This window comes from Bos indicus, chromosome 12 (genome assembly GCF_029378745.1).
Source record: "Bos indicus isolate NIAB-ARS_2022 breed Sahiwal x Tharparkar chromosome 12, NIAB-ARS_B.indTharparkar_mat_pri_1.0, whole genome shotgun sequence".
Taxonomy (NCBI): Eukaryota; Metazoa; Chordata; class Mammalia; order Artiodactyla; family Bovidae; genus Bos; species Bos indicus.
Window position 1 is genome coordinate 20,563,461 of NC_091771.1, and position 19,465 is coordinate 20,582,925.

At 41.2% G+C, this 19,465-nt stretch overlaps 1 protein-coding gene across 1 annotated transcript in view; it reads left to right on the top strand.

The window, feature by feature from the left end:
- Window positions 1-19,465, top strand: part of FAM124A (family with sequence similarity 124 member A) — a 118,271-nt gene that overhangs the window by 66,752 nt on the left and 32,054 nt on the right. The window lies entirely within an intron of this gene.

The following is a 19,465-nucleotide window of genomic DNA, read 5'->3' on the forward strand; positions in this document are numbered from 1 at the left end:
GGTTCTTCACTTGAGGTCCCAAGTCAGACAGACCTGCGCCCCGCTGACTTTCCTGCTCAGACTGTGCCGCTGGTTGGGATCACTGCTTGGGGGTGGCAGGTAGGAACTCAGGCTGCCAAGGTGCCGGCGCTGGTTGTTGTGAGCCCCTCCCACCTTTTCCATCGCAGTCAGATTCCCAGATTCAAACCCCACAGGTTTCCCTGTGATCCTCATATGGCACGATCAGAGTTGGGGCACCCACAAAGTGACCCACCATGCTGGGGGGGATGTCCCAGCTGGCTCTCGGTTCCCACTGGGGGACTTTGGGGCCCATGGAGTGGTGGGCTGACCTGGGGGAGAGGCAAGGCTGACAGCGTGCAGCTGCTCTTCTTAGCCTTCCAGTGCAGCCTGTCTTGGTCTCTGGTGGTGGGGTGAAGCTGAAGCACCCCCAATGTGTCCTAGAGTTTCCTCAGTGCTGCTTTGTTCATGAACAATTAACTGTCCTTCTTCTAGTTGTTCAGTCACTAAGTCGTGTCTGGCTCTTTGCAACCATGTGGACTAGAGCATGGCAGGCTTCTCTGGTCCATCACTATCTCCCTGAGTTTGCTCAAACTCACATCCATTGAGTCAGTGTTGCCATCCAACTGTCTCATCCTCTGTCATCCCCTTCTCCTTTTGCCTTCAATCTTTCCCAGCATCAGGGTCTTTTCCACTGAGTCAGCTCTTCGCATCAGGTGGCCAAAGTATTGGAGCTTCAGCATCAGTCCTTCCAGTGAGCATTCAGGGTTGATTTCCTTTAGGATTGACTGGTTTGATCTCCCTGCTGTCCAAGGGACTCTCTCCCTCCTAGGAGCGGGGCAAAGTCAGGCATGACCTGTGTTGCCATCTTGGTGACGTCCCCCCTAGAAAAGAACCTAGGATAGTAAACCCTGGTGCACAGGGAGGTCTGTTAAGTATTTGCTAAGCTGTTGTATCATTTTCATTATCACCACCACTGCCATCATCACCAGAGCTAGTAGGACACTTGCCTCAGGCCACAGAGCTAATAAGTGGCCCAGCAAGGATTCAAAGGGCTTCCCAACTTCAGGGGTCTCTCTGCAGACCACAGCAAAGCACCTTCCTGCCTGAGTCAAGAATGCAAGATGCTTGCTTGATACGTGTGAACATCTCAGCCACCATACATGGGATTTACATAAATTAGTCCTAGCAGGCTGAGATATTTAGGGATAAACTGTTTAAAAAGCCACAAATTGCTTTCAAGTGGTTCACCGAAGAGCTGTGTATAGATTTTACTATATATACGTACTCTCATACATATATGTATACATATAGATAAATGATAAAACATTATCCACACATAAAATGAATCTGTACAATGGAGATAAAGGAAGCAAAACAAAATCATTGTATCTAGGGTGTTTCTTCTACTGTTCTTTCAATATTTTTTATATATTTGAGAAGCTTCATAATAAACATTGTTGAAAAGTACATGCAATTTTTCACCATTGTTAAGGTATAGTTTTGGGGGTCTTTCATCTGTATAGCCCACTACATAGACATTGTCACATTTTTATTTAGAATGTATACAAGCTATAATATGATAGGTAAAATATCAAATAAATACAGTGCTTCTCTACTCTTGAATTGGAGAGCTAAATCTGTATTTCAAAACGCAGCAGTGTGACCAGGAATCTTCCCATTCGACCACAAAGTCAATTGAACTAGTAGGGCTCAGTAATGCTGTGAGGAAACATATGCAGTTGTTTGTTTATGGCAGAATTTGGCAATTAAACTTCGTGATGAGGCCCATTATGAGTGAATGTGTATTCATCATTTGCCATACTGTAGGTTTATATTGTTGTTCAGTTGCTAAGTTGTATCCAACTCTGGGACCCCATGGACTGCAGCATGCCAGGCTTCCCTGTCCTTCACCATCTCTTGGAGTTTGCTTAGTCCATTGAGTCAGTGATGCCATCTAACCATCTCATCCTCTGCCTCCCCCCTCTGCTTTTGCCTTCGGTCTTTCCCAGCATCAAGGTCTTTTCCAATGAGTTGGCTCTTCGCATCAGGTGCCAAGAATTGCAGCTTCACTTTTAGCACCAGTCCTTCCAGTGAATATTCAGGGTTTATTTCCTTTAGGGTTGACTAGTTTGCTCTCCTTGCAGTCCAAGGGATTCTGGAGAGTCTTCTCCAACAGCATAGTTCAAAAGCATCAATTCTTCAGTTTTCAGCCTTCTTTATGGTCCAACTCTCACTTTGTTCATAACTGTTGGAAAAACCAGAGCTTTGACTATATGGACCTTTGTTGGCAAAATAATATCTCTGCTTTTTAGTATGCTGTCTAGGTTTGTCATAGGTTTTCTTCCAAGGAGTAAGCGTCTTTTAATTTCATGGCTGCATTCACCATCTGCGGTGATTTTGGAGCCCAATAAATTAAAATCTGTCACTGCTTCACTTTTTCCCCTTCTATTTGCCATGAAGTGATAGGACAGGATGCCATGATCTCAGTTTTTTGAATATTGAGTTTTAAGCCAGCTTTTCCACTTTCCTTTTTCACCCTCATCAAGAGGCTCTTTAGTTTCTCTTTGCTTTCTGCCATTAGAGTGGTATCATCTGCATATCTGAGATTGTCGATATTCTCCCAGCAATCTTGATCCCAGCTTGTGCTTCATCCAGCCTGGCATTTTGCATGATGTACTCTGCATATAAGTTAAATAAGTAGGGTGACAACATACAGCCTTGACATACTCCTTTCCCAATTTGGAACCAGGCCATTGTTCCATGTCCAGTTCCAACTGTTGCTTCTTGACCTACATACAGGTTTCTCAGGAGACAGGTCAGGTGGTCTGGTATTCCCATCTCTTGAAGAATTTTCCACAGTTTATTATGTTCCACACAGTCAAAACCTTTATGGTTTAGTTGCCAAGTTGTCTCCAACTCTTGTGACCCCATGGACTGTAGTCTGCCAGGCTCCTCTGTCCATGGGATTCTCCAGGCAAGAATACTGGAGTGGGTTGCCATTTCCTTCTCCAGGGGATCTTCCCGACCCAGGAATCAAACCTGGGTCTCCTGCATTGCAGGCAGATTCTTTACCAACTGAGCTATGAGGGAAGTCCAAAGGCTTTAGCATAGTCAATGAAGCAGAAGTAGATGTTTTTCTGGAATTCCCTTGCTTTCTCTATGATCTAGTGTATGTTGGCAGTTTGATCTTTGGTTCCTCTGCCTTTTTAAAACCCAGCTTGTACATCTGGAAGTTGTGGGTTCACATACTGTTGAGGCCTAGCTTGAAGGATTTTGAACATTACCCTGCTAGCATGTGAAATGAGTTCAATCGTCTGTAGTTTGAACATTCTTTGTCATTGCCTTTCTTTGGGATTGGACTGAAAACTGACTTTTTCCAGTCCTGTGGTCACTGCTTAGTTTTCCAAATTTGTTGGCATATTCAGTGCAGCACTTTAACAGCATCATCTTTTTGTTTATCTTCAGAAAACCAGGTCTTAGTTTCACTGATCTTTTCTTTATTGTCTTTTTAGTCTATTTATTTCTGTTCTGACCTTTGTTATTTCCTCTTTCTGCTAACTTTGGGCTTCATTTGTTCTTGTTTTTCTACTTTCTATCAGTGTAAGTGAATGTGTTTGAGATTTTTCTTATTTCTCAATTAGGCATTTACCACTTGAACTTCAGTCTTAGAGCTTTTTTATTGCATTCCATAAGTTTTGGTATGTTGTATTTTTATCCGCCCCAAGTAACTTTAATTTTTCTTCTGATTTCTTTTTTGACCCATTGGTTATTGAATAGCATGATGCTTAATTCCATGTATTTGTGAATTATCCTTTCTTCTTGTAATTGATATCTAGTTTCACACCATTATGGTTGGAAAAGATGGCTGATGTGATTTCTGTCTCCTTAAATTTATTAAGACTTTTTTTTGTGCCCTAATACATGATTTACCCTGGACATTATTCCATCTACACATAACAATATATGTATATGATTTTTTTAATTATAAAATGAATGTCATTTTAGTTTGAAATCAGTGCATGACTGAACTAAAATACTGTTAGAAATTGCAAATAGATTTTTCTTCCTTGGACCTCAAAAGAGAAGGATATCTTCCTGAAAATGAGAAGCAAAGAAAAATACTTAAAACTGTTAGGCTGAAATCACACCTAACTCATTAGGCTATTGGCCTGTTTCCTACAAAATTTCAGGAAATAAATCTTTGCACCTTACTTGTCATCTAGGTTTCGTATAAATAAGATTTTTTAATGTCCTCCTTTTTTGATACAAAAGACATTCAAACAGTGTAAAGAAGAAATATAGTTTGTTTAAGAGAAAGCCTAATGTTAGACCATCTCAGCAGTGATCTGAAGTGTAAGGTTGGGATGCCTTTCTGTTGATGTTTGGCCTAGTCATCTCCATACTGTCACCATGTAAGGTATTCCCTTCCCAGTGGTCCTTTGTTGAAAGCCCCCTTCCCCGCCTCACACAGGTACAGCCAGAGCACCAGGTTAGACTAACCTAGTCCTACCTTCCATCTGTAGTTGCTGCATGTCAACCATCTGTGCACCAGCATCTTGGCCTTGGAGAACTAGTACTGATTGAGAAAGGAAGTGAATCTCTGTCCAGATGGCTGAAGCTCTAAAATGAAGCCCGGCAATGGTCAATAGCTGTGTTTTCTAGCATGTAGAGAAAGCCACCTGGCCATGAATGGTGGCTGACCTACAAGAAAAGTCCTGGGAAGAGAAAGGAAGGGCCTTAGGAATCCTCAACTCTGCTTGTGTCCATGGCTTGCTGCACTTCTGTCTTTATGAGTGTCTCAGTATTCTTACCTTAAATTTCCCTTTTAAATAGTGTGAGATGAATTTCTGTCCTTGACAACTGAAAGAGTAAAATACATTCAGTCTTAGAGGACAAAATTCAGTTTTGATTGCCACCTTTTGAAGGGCTACAGAAAGGATCCATGGGAAGTCGAAGAAATGGTAAACAGGATCAAGGAGGAAGCTTCCAGGGCTTGGGTATTGTTGAATAAAGAAACAATTTTTAAAAACCTTTTCCTAATGCTACAAAAAGAAGGTCTTTAAGCTCCTTTGCAGAGAAGGCAATGGCACCCCACTCCAGTACTCTTGCCTGGAAAATCCCATGGACGGAGGAGCCTGGTGGGCTGCAGTCCATGGGGTCGCTAGGAGTCAGACATGACTGAGTGACTTCCCTTTCACTTTTCACTTTCATGCACTGGAGAAGGAAATGGCAACCCACTCCAGTGTTCTTGCCTGGAGAATCCCAGGGATGGGGGAGCCTGGTGGGCTGCCGTCTCTGGGGTTTCACAGAGTCGGACACGACTGAGGCAACTTAGCAGCAGCAGCAGCAGCAAGCTCCTTTCACTAGAGAAAATGGGGTTTGGTCAGAACTAATACTTTTTCGTTACACAGAGCTCCGCACTCCTGGTGTGCCATTGGCATGGCTGCCCTGGACTGTGTGTCTTTATTCAGGAGAGAGTCCGGTTGGGTAGCCCAGGGTGTTGCTTGTTTCGCTTTAGTCAAGTGTCCGCTCTTGGCCCAGCCCCTTAGGGAGCGGGAGCAGGATCATGATGTGGCACGGAACCTTGGAGGAGGCAGACTCTGAAGGCCTGTGAGTCCATGGGTGGCCACAAGAGGGTGCCATGTTGAGGGTCCTGGGAGCCGGTACGTGATTTGTTTTCCAATCTCTGAAGTCTAATGATGTTGATAGTTGAGTTATGAGCAGCACCTTTCTTTCCCAAACCAGCTCTTTCTTCAGTTGCCCCAGCTGCTTTGGAGGTCACTTCTTTAACATCCCATCGTGTGGGACATTTCAAACAGCTGGGCTTCCCTGATTCAACTGGTTCATCTCTTCCCTGATGCCAAGAACACCTGGTTATCAGTGGACTACAGAGGCAGCAAAGCCTTGAGAGAGAGAGTCAGTCCAGTGGGGTAACATGTCAGTATTTTAAGGGAAGCAGAGACTTGCAGAGCTAATGAAGCAGTGATGGAAGCTGTCACAGTCTGAGGGGAGGATGCAGAAGTCTGTTCATAGAGAGAAATCAGATAATGACTTGACTTAAATCCAGTGACATGGACCATGTGAATAACCTCTTTAAGTCCTGGAATCTCTGTTTAGCAACCATAAAAGGAAATGGCAACCCACTCCAGTATTCTTGCCTGGAAAATCCCATGGAGAGAGGAGTTTGGTGGTCTATAGTCCATGGGGTCGCAAAGAGTCAGACATGACTGAGCATGCATGCATGCAACCAACCATAAAAGAGGACCCTGTATGTCCCTCCTCATTGGGACACCTCTTGGCCAAAATAGCTGTCTGCATGCAACCTCTATCAGCTAGAAAAGCAATGGCGGATTGTTTGGGATGACATAGTTTCTTCGTAGTGGATATTATATTTTAATCCCAGAAAAAAAATAGGATTAAACACAGAAATAATGAAATAAAACCTATATATTAAAAATTTTGTGCTAGGGGTTTAGAAATAATTTGTTCATGTCTGGTATTTTAAGCATTTGTTGTGTTCTTGAGAATTTGGTCTATTAGAACAAGAGACCAACAGTATGACTCCAATTTAAAATATAACTTAGAATTGATTTATATTTGCTGTTTTAAGTTAAGGGATATAAGAGTAAAGGTAGCAAATTTGTAACACTGAAATATTTAAGAGGATTTAATAGTCAACATTTCTATGTTTAATTGACTAGATTTATTATAGTTAAGGACTTAAAAAGTTTTGTTTATTAATCAGACCACTAAACTACTACAAAAGAAGATCAAAACATTAAATGTATAAATGCAGTTTAAAATGTTAAAGGAAATTAGTTATTTAAGCTGCAAGAGCTCTTTTAAAAATAAGTGTTAATTATTAACATTTGCTAGACTTGTTAGTGGAGTAATAAGATTTGGGAATTGAACTCAAATTAGTAAATTTAAGGGAAATTTGGGCTTGACATGGATAACGGTAATTAATTGGATATTATTTTTTCAAAAGTAGATTTTAGATACTTCTCTAAACACAAAAGCAGATCAGAAAGCCTACACTGATAGTCCAAAATTTTAACTGAGTGACCCATGGAACGTTAATGTAATCCCAGCCAGAACTAGTCCGAGTACAGCCAGGGCTGGTCCCCAAGAAAGTAGGAAAGTGCAAGGATCCAGCTACTGAGCTAGGTCAGCGTGGGACCAGTGAGACGGTTCTGGGGGCCACTCTCACGCGTGGTATTCTGGGAGTGCTGTGCTTCGTCACTGTTGTGTCCAGCTTTTTGCAACCCCATGGACTGTAGCCCACCAGGCTCCTCTGTCCATGTGGATTCTCCAGGCCAGAATTCTGGAGTGGGTTGCCATTCCCTTCTCCAGAGGATCTTCCCAACCCAGGGATCAAACCCAGGTCTCCCACATTGCAGGCAGGTTCTTTACCATCTGAGCCACCAGGGAAGTCCAATTCTGGGAGAGGTCCTATTCATGCTGGGTTTTACTAGGACTTCCCTCATAGCTCAGTTGGTAAGGAATCCACCTTCAAAGCAGGAGACCCAGTTTGATTGCTGGGTCGGGAAGATCTGCTGGAGAAAGGATAGGCTACCCACTCCAGTATTCTCAGGCTTCCCTTGTAGCTCAGCTGGTAAAGAACCGCCTGCAATGTGGGAGTCCTGGGCTCGATCCCTGGATTGGGAAGAAGGGAAGGGCTGGAGAAGGGAAAGGCTACCCACTCCAGTATTCTGGCCTGGCGAATTCATGGACTGTATAGTCCGTGGGATCGCAAAGAGCTGGACACAGCTGAGTGACTTTCACTTTCACTACCAGATCCCATGGAAATCTGGCCCATTCTCTTAATGGTCCTCTGCATCTTTAGGGTGGGCCCAGCCCAGGTCAGTGACCCCAGGCCCCCACATTCATCCTGCAGTTGTGATATCCCAGCGGGTTGGAGTGGCTAGTGCTTCTACTAGGCAAATTGCCAATGACTTCATGTCCGGTTGTTGACGTATCTGAATATTCAAGCCAGAAATGAGTCATCCTGTTCAACATATGAAGATACTTGCTGCATCCTATCTTGTCTTGAGTGAAAATGCTTATTTAATTGACATATCTCATTGCCCATCTATCAAATTGTCCCATCTTTAGATCCTTATGTTTCTACATCTGTGTTGTGAATAGTAAGCACTTCAAAGACCAGATTATTTTTTAATTTAGTATTTTTACTTTGACCACCCAATAAAGCCCACACAAAATTCTGGTTGGGAAAGCTCCTAAGGACATAATGAGTACTACTGCTCTGTGAATAACAGTCACGGTGAGTTCCTGACATATTCCTGGCAGGCTTCTTATTAACTCGCGAAACTTGGAGATGCTGTCCTAAATTCTGTTTGCTGAGTAGAGGCATTGTTATTACAGAACTAATCTCAACAATCAACATTTTTCCCCAGTGAGGCAGATTTATGGAAAAGATTAGATCCATCGTTGCTCTTTCGAATCTGCAATGACAGTGACATCTGTGTATTAGAAGGCTAGATGGAGCCTTTGTTCAGCCCAGCTCTTTGTTCTGTGGGACAGTTAGCTGATCTCGTCTGATGTGGGCAGCCTTGTGTTCCTGACCTCAGCATTACAACTATATTCAATAGTTCTCTGTCTGTTTTAAGTGAGCTAACAGATAATACTGCAAGAGGAAGCCTAGGTGAGCCACAGCAATGGCTGGAACTGATGAGGTTTCAAGGCTTGAAAAGCAAGTTTTGTTTTTAAAACAGATTGGCAGATAAGAACAAAGTAGAAAATTATTGAAAGGGGAACGCAGCAGTGGAAAACTCATTCTTCGGAATTTCCATTATCCGTATCATTTTCCAGACAAAGGTTAATTGAGAGGACAAGTTCAGGGTACTTTAGCCAAAATAATTGTATAAAACTAGGGGGAAAGTGAATGCTAATCTAATTAACACAGCAGGGGTAAGACAAAGAGAAAAGAATATTCCTTTGCGCTCACGCTGCCTCTCCCACCAGCTTTTGTCATGAACGTGAAGCAAGGCACAGTTTTCTGGGTCTCAGTTTTCAGAATCACAGATTTTTGGAGCTGAATGGTGATAAAAGTTTACTTCACAGAAAGTAAAAAAGAGGGTTTTTCCAATCTGAAGAGTATACAGTCACGAAAATATATACTATCAAGGCTTTCAGAATACTGGCTTGACCAAAATATTCATTCAGGTTTTTCCAGAACATCTTACAGAAAACCCCGAACGAACATTTTTGGTCAACCCTAAGAGTTACGTGACGCAGGGAACAAGAGAAATAAAGGTAGGCACAAGGGAAAATCAGGAAATTGGCATAAAAGAGCAGTTCCAGTTCTAGCTGGATGTTAAAAACCACCTGGGAAGTTTTTCAACTGATGTCTGGGACCCACCCCAGAGATGTAGTTTCAGTTGCTCTAGGGTCGGGTAGGTCTTCAAGCTTCCCTGGTGATTCTTATGTGCAGCCAGATGGCAAACTGCTGGGTTGCCTAATACAATCCATTCACTCTCACTTGTCTTGGCATGACTTCATGACAGCCTCAGTCCCGAGGCTTTGCCAGTCTCTCTCCTGGCACCTGTGTGTGTTCACTGCCCTGAGGACGGTGTGGGGGGCTGAAGTTGAGAGCAGCCGGGAGGTGGACCAGTAGTCTGGCAGTAATGCAGCCTTGGCTAGGGCCCCTGGGAGGTTTTGAAGATGTTCATTAGACATGGCTCTTCCAGTGTCTGGCTCACTGGTGTTGCCTTGTTTTAAGTGTGGGTCCTTTTCTGATATGAGCAGCTAGCTCAGCTTTGCAACAGCCCTGCCTTTGAGTTTTGAGAATTCATTTTTATTTATGCCAGCCAGTGGAGGTGGTGGTGGTGTTTAGTCACTAAGTTGTGACCAACTCTTTGCGACCTTATGGACTGTGTAGCCCACCAGGCTCCTCTGTCCGTGGGATTTTCTAGGCAGGAATACTGGTGTGGGTTGCCATTTCCCTCTCCAGGGGGTCTTCCTGACCTAGGGATTGAACCCACATCTCCTGCACCGGCAGGCAGATTCTTTACCACTGTGCCACCAGGGAAGCCCAGAGAGTGGTACGGGGTGCCCTGTTTTCCCTAGACTAGTGATTGTAGGCCAGGCAGAAAAACAAAGGTGTTAAGTACCCTACACTGGACATTGTGAGATGCTGCAATTGTGACACCAGTCGTTTCCCTCTCCAAGGCACGCTGGGTGACCCAGTTCAGCAGAACTGGAGCTTCTCCCACCCCCATCTCCATAAAGCATGACTGGGGTCATGTCAAGTCAATAGGTTATCTTTGGGAGGACACAGTCCCTCAGCTTACTGTAAGACTGAGTGTCCCCAAAACCACACTCCCTCTCTGCATTCATGAACGAGGGGACCAGTGAGTATCTCTTGTCTTTATCATGCCGAGCCGCTGAATGCCTGAGTCTTGATGCCCCAGGTCCTTTGTTGTTGGAGCGTGGAGGAAAGGCAGGAGGGAGGTGGTCAAGCCCAGGGAGATGGGGCGGAGTTCACGCATGCTGTCTGTGCCTTGGAGAGTGGGTGGTGAAATTGGAAAATTGGTTTAAAATTAGTTTAAAAGGCAGCTGACAGGCAGCAACAGACCAGAGACCACAAGCCAAAAGTGGCCTGCTATTTTTGTACATAAAGTTGTATTGGAACCCACACATAGCAAGTGAACCCCAAATCAGCCACCTTTTCCTCATTGCATCAGACTGGTGGCTTACACACCAGACTGCGTCATTGCAGAAAGTTTTACAGAACCTTCTTTTTTTCTCCCATAAGCTTTGTAGAACTACAGAGTTGACCCTTGAACACAGTGGTGATTCATCTAAACATAGCTTAAGAGCTGGCCTCTGTATCCATTCCTGCCATAGAGCACTGTAGTTCTCACTATGGAAAAATATCCATGTACAAGTGGACCCATGCAGTTCAACCCCATATTGTTTAAAGCTCAGCTGTGCTTTGTTTTTAAAACCGTCCACCTATCAGTTTATAAGAACAAATATTTAATTTAAAAATGATGATGAGGCATTCCTAAAATTTTGACTGCTGAATTTATTGAAAGGCATTCGGTTCAGTTCAGTCGCTCAGTCGTGTCTGACTCTTTGCGACCCCATGAATCGCAGCATGCCAGGCCTCCCTGTCCATCACCAACTCCCGGAGTTCACTCAGATTCACATCCATCAAGTCAGTGATGCCATCCAGCCATCTCATCCTCTGTCGTCCCCTTCTCCTCCTGCCCCCAATCCCTCCCAGCATCAGAGTCTTTTCCAATGAGTCAACTCTTTGCATGAGGTGGCCAAAGTACTGGAGTTTCAGCTTTAGCATCATTCCTTCCAAAGAATACCCAGGACTGATCTCCTTTAGAATGGACTGGTTGGATCTCCTTGCAGTCCAAGGGACTCTCAAGAGTCTTCTCCAACACCATAGTTCAAAAGCATCAATTCTTTGGCGCTCAGCTTTCTTCACAGTCCAACTCTCACATCCATACATGACCACTGGAAAAACCGTATGTTTCCATAATACAAAAGCAGTGGTTCTCAACTGGGGGCATTCTTGTAGCCCTTTGTGTCTGAGAACATTGGGCAATGCCTGGAGACATTTGTGGCTGTCTCCATGTGGTGGGGAGAACAGGGGTTCTGCTGACATCTGCTGGGCAGCATCTAATGCATAAGACACCCCCACACACACAGCAAGGAACTATCCAGCCGAAAATCAGCTGTGCTGAGTTGAGAAACCTTGAGTTAAACTAAATGTCTAAGATTCCAGTTAGGCTTCCAAGTGTGTGTGTGTGTTGACTTAAATGAATAATCCTTCCAAATGTGTGTGTTAACTTAAATGAATAATCCTCTCGCCTACAATATAGTAATGGGTTAAAGTTCAGTCCCACAGGCTAGCATTATACCCTCAGAAACAATTATCTGGATAATTCAAAACTAGATTCTCTTGATTAATGCTCAAAATAAAAATGGGATTTTAAAAAATTATTTTTATTGAGATATAATTGATAGATAATGTGTAATTTTCAGGCACACAGTGTGTTGCTTTGATAACATTTATATATTGCAATACAGTTACTTCAGTAGTTAAAGTTTGTTGCTGTTCAGTTGCCAAGTCATGTCCGACTCTTTGCAACCACATGGACTGCAGCACGCCAGGCTTTCCTGTCCCTCGCTATCTCCTGGAGTTTGCTCAAACATATGTCCATTGGTCATACTAGCTAGACATCTCATCCTCAGCTGCCCAGTAGTTAGCTAAAAGCTTTATCATGTCTTGTATTATTTTTGTGTGTACACTGTACAGAGAATGATTAAGAGCAACTTTGAAGTTTATAATATAGTACTGATGACTAGAAATACTGTTGTGCATTAGATCTTCAGAACTTACTTATCTACTAGTTACAAGTTTGTACCTTGAAATAACAACTCTCTGATTCCCCTACCCTAGCTCTTGATAACCACCATCTTATTGTTTTTACAAGTTCAGTGCTTTTAGATTCCACATATAAGTTGTGTTTGTCTTTATCTGACAGAGGCATTAAGGTAGTAAAGTAAGTCAGATTGGGAAGATCCCCTGCAGGGGGCATGGCAACCCACTCCAGTATTCTTGCCAGGAGAATCTCCATGGACAGAGGAACCTGGCAGGCTACAGTCCAAAGTACAGCTGACCCTTAAACAATACGGGTTTGAACTGCATGGGTCCACTTATATTGGTGGGCTACAGTCATAGGGTCACAAAGAGTCGGACACAACTGAAGCGACTTGGCATGCATATACGCCCCTGTTGTCACAAATGGCAAGATTTCCTTCTTTCATGAGGCTGAATAGTATTCCACGGGGATATATAACATATTTTCTTTATCTGTTGATGGACTCTTAGGTTGCTTCCATGTCTTGGGTGTTATAAGTAGCGCTACCATTTATTGTTTTAGGACTTCCCTGGTGGCTCAGGTGGTGAAGCATCTGCCTACAATGCAGGAGACCTGGGTTTGATCCCTGCGTCGGGAAGATTCCCTGGAGAAGGCAATGGCACCCCACTCCAGTACTCTTGCCTGGAAAATCCCACGGACAGAGGAGCCTGGAAGGGTGCAGTCCATGGGGTCGTGAAGAGTCAGACACGACTGAGCGACTTCACTTTCACTTTTCACTTTCATGCATTGGAGAAGGAAATGGCAACCCACTCCAGTGTTCTTGCCTGGAGAATCCCAGGAACAGCGGAGCCTGGTGGGCTGCCGTCTGTGGGTCGCACAGAGTCGGACACAACTGAAGCGACTTAGCAGCAGCAGTAGCAGTTCATATTCTCTTTTTTCCACACCCTCATCAGCATTCATTATCTCTTTTTGATGATAGCCTTTGTAACAAATAAGAGGTAATATCTCATGGTGGTTTCAATTTGCATTTCCCAATGATTAGTGATGTTGAAAACCTTTTCATGTACCTGTTGGCCATTCATATATTTTCTTTGAAAATATTGTCTGTTCAGGTCCTTTGTCCATTTTGTTTGGGTCATTTTTTGTTTTTGCTATTAGGTTGTGTGAGTTCTTTGTTTATGTTAACCCCTTATCAGTATGTGATTTACAAATATCTTCTTCCATTCCATGGGTTGTCTTTTCACTTTGTTGATCCTTTCTTTTGCTATGTAGAAGCTTTTTATTTGATCTAGTCCCACTTGTATATTTTTTGTATTTTGCTGTTTATGGTTTAAATATCATATTCAAAAAATTATTACCAAGACCCATATCAAGGAGCTTTATTTCCTATGTTTCTTCTAGGAGTTTTATAGTTTCAGGTTTATTTTTAAGTCTTTAATCTACTTCAAGTTAATATTTGTAAGTGGTATAAAATAGGGGCCTAGTTTCATTCTTTTCCAAGTGTGAATATTCAGTTTTCCAACCACCATTTATTAAACAGATGGTCTTTTCTCTAGAGTATTCTTGATTTCTTTGTCAAATATTAGTTGACTGTATATGCATAGATTTATTTCTGGGATCTGAATTTTGTTCCACTGGTCTGTGTGTCTGTTTTTACGCCACACCATAAAAACATACAGTTTTGATCACTATCCCTTTGAAATCAGATATTGTGGTGTCTCCAGCTTTGTTCTTCTTTCTCAGGATTACTTTTGCTATCTGAAGTGCTTTATGGTTCCAAAAACAATTTGCTGTTGTTGTTCAGTCACTAAATTGTGTCCAACCCTTTGTGACCCATGAATTGCAGCATGCCAGGCTTTCCTGTCCTTCACCATCTCTCAGAGTTTACTCAAACTCATGTCCATTGGGTCAGTGATGTCATCTAATCATCTCATCCTCTGCCACCCCCGTCTCTTCTTGCCCTCAATCTTTCCCAGCATCAGGATATTTTCCAATGAGCCATCTCTTCACATCAATGGCCAATGTATTGGAGTTTAGCATCATTTCCTTCCAATGAATATTCAGGATTGATTTCCTTTAGGATTGACTGGTTTGATCTCCTTGATGTTCAAGGAACTATCAAGAGCCTTCTCCAGCACCACAATTCAAAAGCATCAGTTCTTTGGCACTCAGCCTTCTTTATGGTCCAACTCTCACATCTGTACATGACTACTGGAAAAAGCATAGCTTTGACTATATGTACCTTTGTCCGCAAAGTGATATCTCTGTTTTTTAATATGCTATGTTTCTCATAACTTTCCTTCCAAGGAGCAAGCATCTTTTAATTTCATGGCTGCAGTCACTATCTGCAGTGATTTTGGAGCCCAGAAAGATAAAATCTGTCATTGCTTCCACTTTTCCCCTTTCTGTTTGCTATGAAGTGATGGGACCAGATGCCATGATCTTTGTCTTTTGAAGTTGAGTTTTAAGCCAGCTTTTTCACTCTCCTCTTTCACCTTCATCAGAAGGCTCTTTAGTTCCTCTTTGCTTTCTGCCATTCAGTTCAGTTCAGTTCAGTCACTCAGTCATGTCCAACTCTTTGCGACCCCATGAATTGCAGCATGCCAGGCCTCCCTGTCCATCACCAACTCCCAGAGTTCACTCAGACTCACGTCCATCGAGTCAGTGATGCCATCCAGCCATCTCATCCTCTGGCATCCCCTTCTCCTCTTGCCCCCAATCCCTCCCAGCATCAGAGTCTTTTCCAATGAGTCAACTCTTCACATCAGGTGGCCAAAGTACTGGAGTTTCAGCTTTAGCATCATTCCTTCCAAAGAAATCCCAGGGCTGATCTCCTTCAGAATGGACTGGTCGGATCTCCTTGCAGTCCAAGGGACTCTCAAGAGTCTTCTCCAACACCACAGTTCAAAAGCATCAATTCTTTGGCGCTCAGCCTTCTTCACAGTCCAACTCTCACATCCATACATGACCACAGGAAAAACCATAGCCTTGACTAGACGAACCTTTGTTGGCAAAGTAATGTCTCTGCTTTTGAATATGCTATCTAGGTTGGTCATAACTTTCCTTCCAAGGAGTAAGCATCTTTTAATTTCATGGCTGCAATCACCATTGCATTAGAGTGGTATCATGTCTGAGGTTGTTTTGATATTTCTCCCAGCAATCTTGATTCCAGCTTGTGCTTTATCCAGCCCAGGATTTCGCATAATGTACTCTACATATAAGTTAAACAAGCAGGGTGACAAAATAACCTTTGATGTACTCTTTTCCCATTTTAGGGTAATTTTTTCTGTTTCTGTAAAAAATGTCATTGGAATTTTTATTGTGATTCCACTAAGTCTATAAATCAATTTGGGTGGTATGGACTGTTCATTATAATAATTCTCCCAATCTAGAAATGAGATTTTTTTCAATTTATTTGAGTTTTCTTTAATATCTTAGTTTTGAGTGTGCAGATCTTTCGCCTCCTTGGTTAAATTTATTGATAAGTATTTTGTTGCTTATAGTACTATTGTAAATGAAATTTTTAATCTCTCAGATAATTCATTGTTAGTGTATAGAAATGTACATGATATTGATTTTTGTATCCCCCAACTTTACTGTATTCATTTATTCTAATAGTTTTTATTGGAGTCTTTAGGGTTTTCTTTTTATTGAGGTCTAAATGACCTGTCACATTATATTTGTTTCAGGTATACAACCTAATGATTCAGTATTTGTATATATTGCAAAATCATCATGAGTCTAATTAACATTTATCATCAAACATAGAAAAATTTTTTCTTCTGAAGAGAACTTTTAAGATATACTCTTTACAACTTTTTTATACATAATACAGTATTACTAATATAGTCGCCATGTTGTATATTACATCCCTAGGACTTATAACTAGGATTTTATACATTTGGGCCCACTTTGCCTATTTTACTGATCCCCCAACTGACTTCTGGCAATTATTAATAATACCCTGTTCTCTGTATCAATGAGCTCATTTTGTTTCCTTTTTTGGTATTTGTTTTTTTGATTCTACATGTAACCAAGATCTTATGATATTTGTCTTTGTCTGACTTGTTTCACTTAGCAAAATGACCACAAGTTCTATCCGTGTTGTCCAGAATAGCAAGATTTCCTTTTTATGACTAATATTCCTGTGTGTGTGTGTGTACATATATATGTACGCCCATATTTTGTTTACCCATTCATCTGTTGATAAATACTTAGGTTGCTTCTGTGTCTTGGCTATTGTAAATAATGCCACAATGAACATGGGGGTGAAGATACGCTTGAGTTAGTGTTTAATTTTTTGAGAAGCTCCATATCATTTTCCATAGTGGCTGTACCAATTTACATTCTCAATAACAGTGCACAAGGGTTCCCATTTTTCTATATCTTCCCCAACACTGTTATTTCTTGTCTGTTTAACAGTAGTCATTTTAATAGGTGTGAGATGATATCTCATTGTGGTTTTAATTTGCATTTCCAAGATATTAGTGACATTGAGCACGATTTTGTGTACCTGTTGGCCATCAATATGTCTTCCTTAGAAAAATGTCTATTCAGATCCTTTGACTTCTACTTAATTGGACTTTTTTCTTTTTTTTTTTTGCTATTGAGTGTATGAGTTCTTTTTATATTTTGGATAATTAACCCTTTATCAGATACACGATTTTCAAATATTTTCTCCCATTTGGTAGATTGCATTTTCACTTTGTTGGTGGTTTCTTTTGCTGTGCTGAAGATTTTAGTTTGATGTATTCTCTTCTCACTTTTTCATTTTTGCTTCTGTTGCCTTTGCTTTTGGTGTCAAATTCAAGTCATCATCATTAAGATCAATCTCAAGAGCTTACTGTTTTTTTCTAGGAGTTTTATGGTTTCAAGTTTTATATTCAGGTCTTTAATCCATTTTGAGTTCATTTTTGTGTATGGAGTGAATGGTTTAGTTTCATTCTTTTGCAAGTGGCTATCCAGTTTCCTGACATCTTTTCCCATTGTATATACTTGGGTCCTTTTGTCATAAATTAACCATATATGCATGGGTTTATTTCTGGGCTCTCTATTCTGTTGCAATGATTGATGTATCTGTTTTTATGCCAGTACCATACTATTATGATTGCCATTCAGTTCGGTTGCTCAGTCGTGTCCGACTCTTTGCGATCCCATGGACTGCAGTATGCCAGGTTTCCCTGTCCTTCACCAACTCCCGGAATTTACTCAAACTCATGCCCTCTGAGTTGATGATGCCATCCAATGATCTCATCCTCTGTTGTCCACTTCTCCTGCTGCCTTCAATCCTTCCCAGCATCAGGGTCTTTTCTAATCAATCAGCTCTTTGCAACAGGTAGCCAAAGTATTGGAGCTTCAGCATCAGTCCTTCCAATGAATATTCAGGACTGATTTCCTTTAGGATGGACAGGTTTGATCTTACAGTCCAAGGGACTCTCAAGAGTCTTCTCCAACACTTCAGTTGATTACCATTACTATTCTGTAATATAGTTTGAAATCAGGAGGCTTAATGCTTCTGTGTTCTTATTTCTCAAGATTCTTTTGGATATTCCAGGTCTTGTGGTTCCACAACAAATTTTAGGATTGTTCTATTTCTGTGATAAATGTCATTGGAATTTTGATAGGGATTGCACTGAATCTGTAGATGGCTTTGGGTAACATGGACATTTTCACAATATTCTTCCAATCTAGGGCCCAGAATATATTTCCACTTATTTGTGTCTTAATTTTTTCCTCTGTGTCTTATAGTTTTCAGTGTACAGGTCTTTGATCACCTTGGTTAAATTTATTCCTCAGTACTTTGATACAATTTTAAGTTGGACGGTTTTAACTTTTCTTTGTGATAGTTCATTATTACTATACAGAAATGCAATAGGTTTTTGTATATTGATTTTGTATCCTACAACTTACTGAATTTACTATTCAGTAAATCTCTTCTATTAGCTTATCAATCTCTATTTCATTTATTACTGCTCTGATCTTTGTTATTGCCTTTCTGCTAAATTTGGGCTTAGTTTCTTCTTCTCTAATTCTTTGAGATGTTTATCACTATAAACTTCCCTCTTAGAACTGCCTTTGCAGCATCCCATGGGTTTTTATATGTTGTGCTATTATTTTCATTTGTTTTAGGCTATTTTTTATTTTACTTTTGATTGCTTCTTTGATCCATTTGTTTTTCATTATACTTGGGAACATTTCTAGTTTTATACCATTGTGGTTGGGAAAGATACTTGGTATAATTTGATCTTCTTAAATTTGCTAAGACATTGTGATTTATTCTGGAGAATGTTTTGTGTGCAAGAAGAAGTGTGTGCTGCTGCTACTGTATAGTCTATTCTGTATATGTCTGTAGGTCCATGTGTTGTAGAGCATCATTTATGTCCATTATTTCCTTCTTGACTTTCTACCTGGATAGTCTACCCACTGTTTAAAGTGGTGTATTGTTGTCTGTTTTTCCCTTCAGATCTTTTAATAATATTTTAAAATAATTGTTTAGTATTTCAGACACTCTAATATTGGGTGTGCATATCTTTACAGTTTAGGTATCTAATAAATTGCACCTTCATCATTATATAATGACCTTGTCTCCTGTTAAGTTTTTGACTTAATATCTATTTTGTCTGATATAAATACAACCACTTCTGCTTTCTTTAGGTTTCTATTGGCTTCAAATGTCTTTTCTAATCCCTTCACATTCTGCTTGTGAGTATCTATACTGCTTAAGTGAAATTCTTGTAGACAGATACAGATGGGTCTTATTTTTAATCCATTTAACCAATTTTTAGCCCATTTACATTAATTATTGATAGCTAAAGACTTACTATCACCAATGTTAATTTGATTGTTTTGTCATTCCTTGGTTCCTTTTGCTGTCTTTCTTTGTGAATTTGATTATCTTTTTGCAGTAGTTTGCTTTGATTCTTTACTTCTTATCATTTTGTATCTATTATCTAGTTTTGGTCTATGGTTACATGCTGCTGCTGCTAAGTCACTTCAGTCGTGTCCGACTCTGTGCGACCCCATAGACGGCAGCCCACCAGTCTCCCCTATCCCTGGGATTCTCCAGGCAAGAACACTGGAGTGGGTTGCCATTTCCTTCT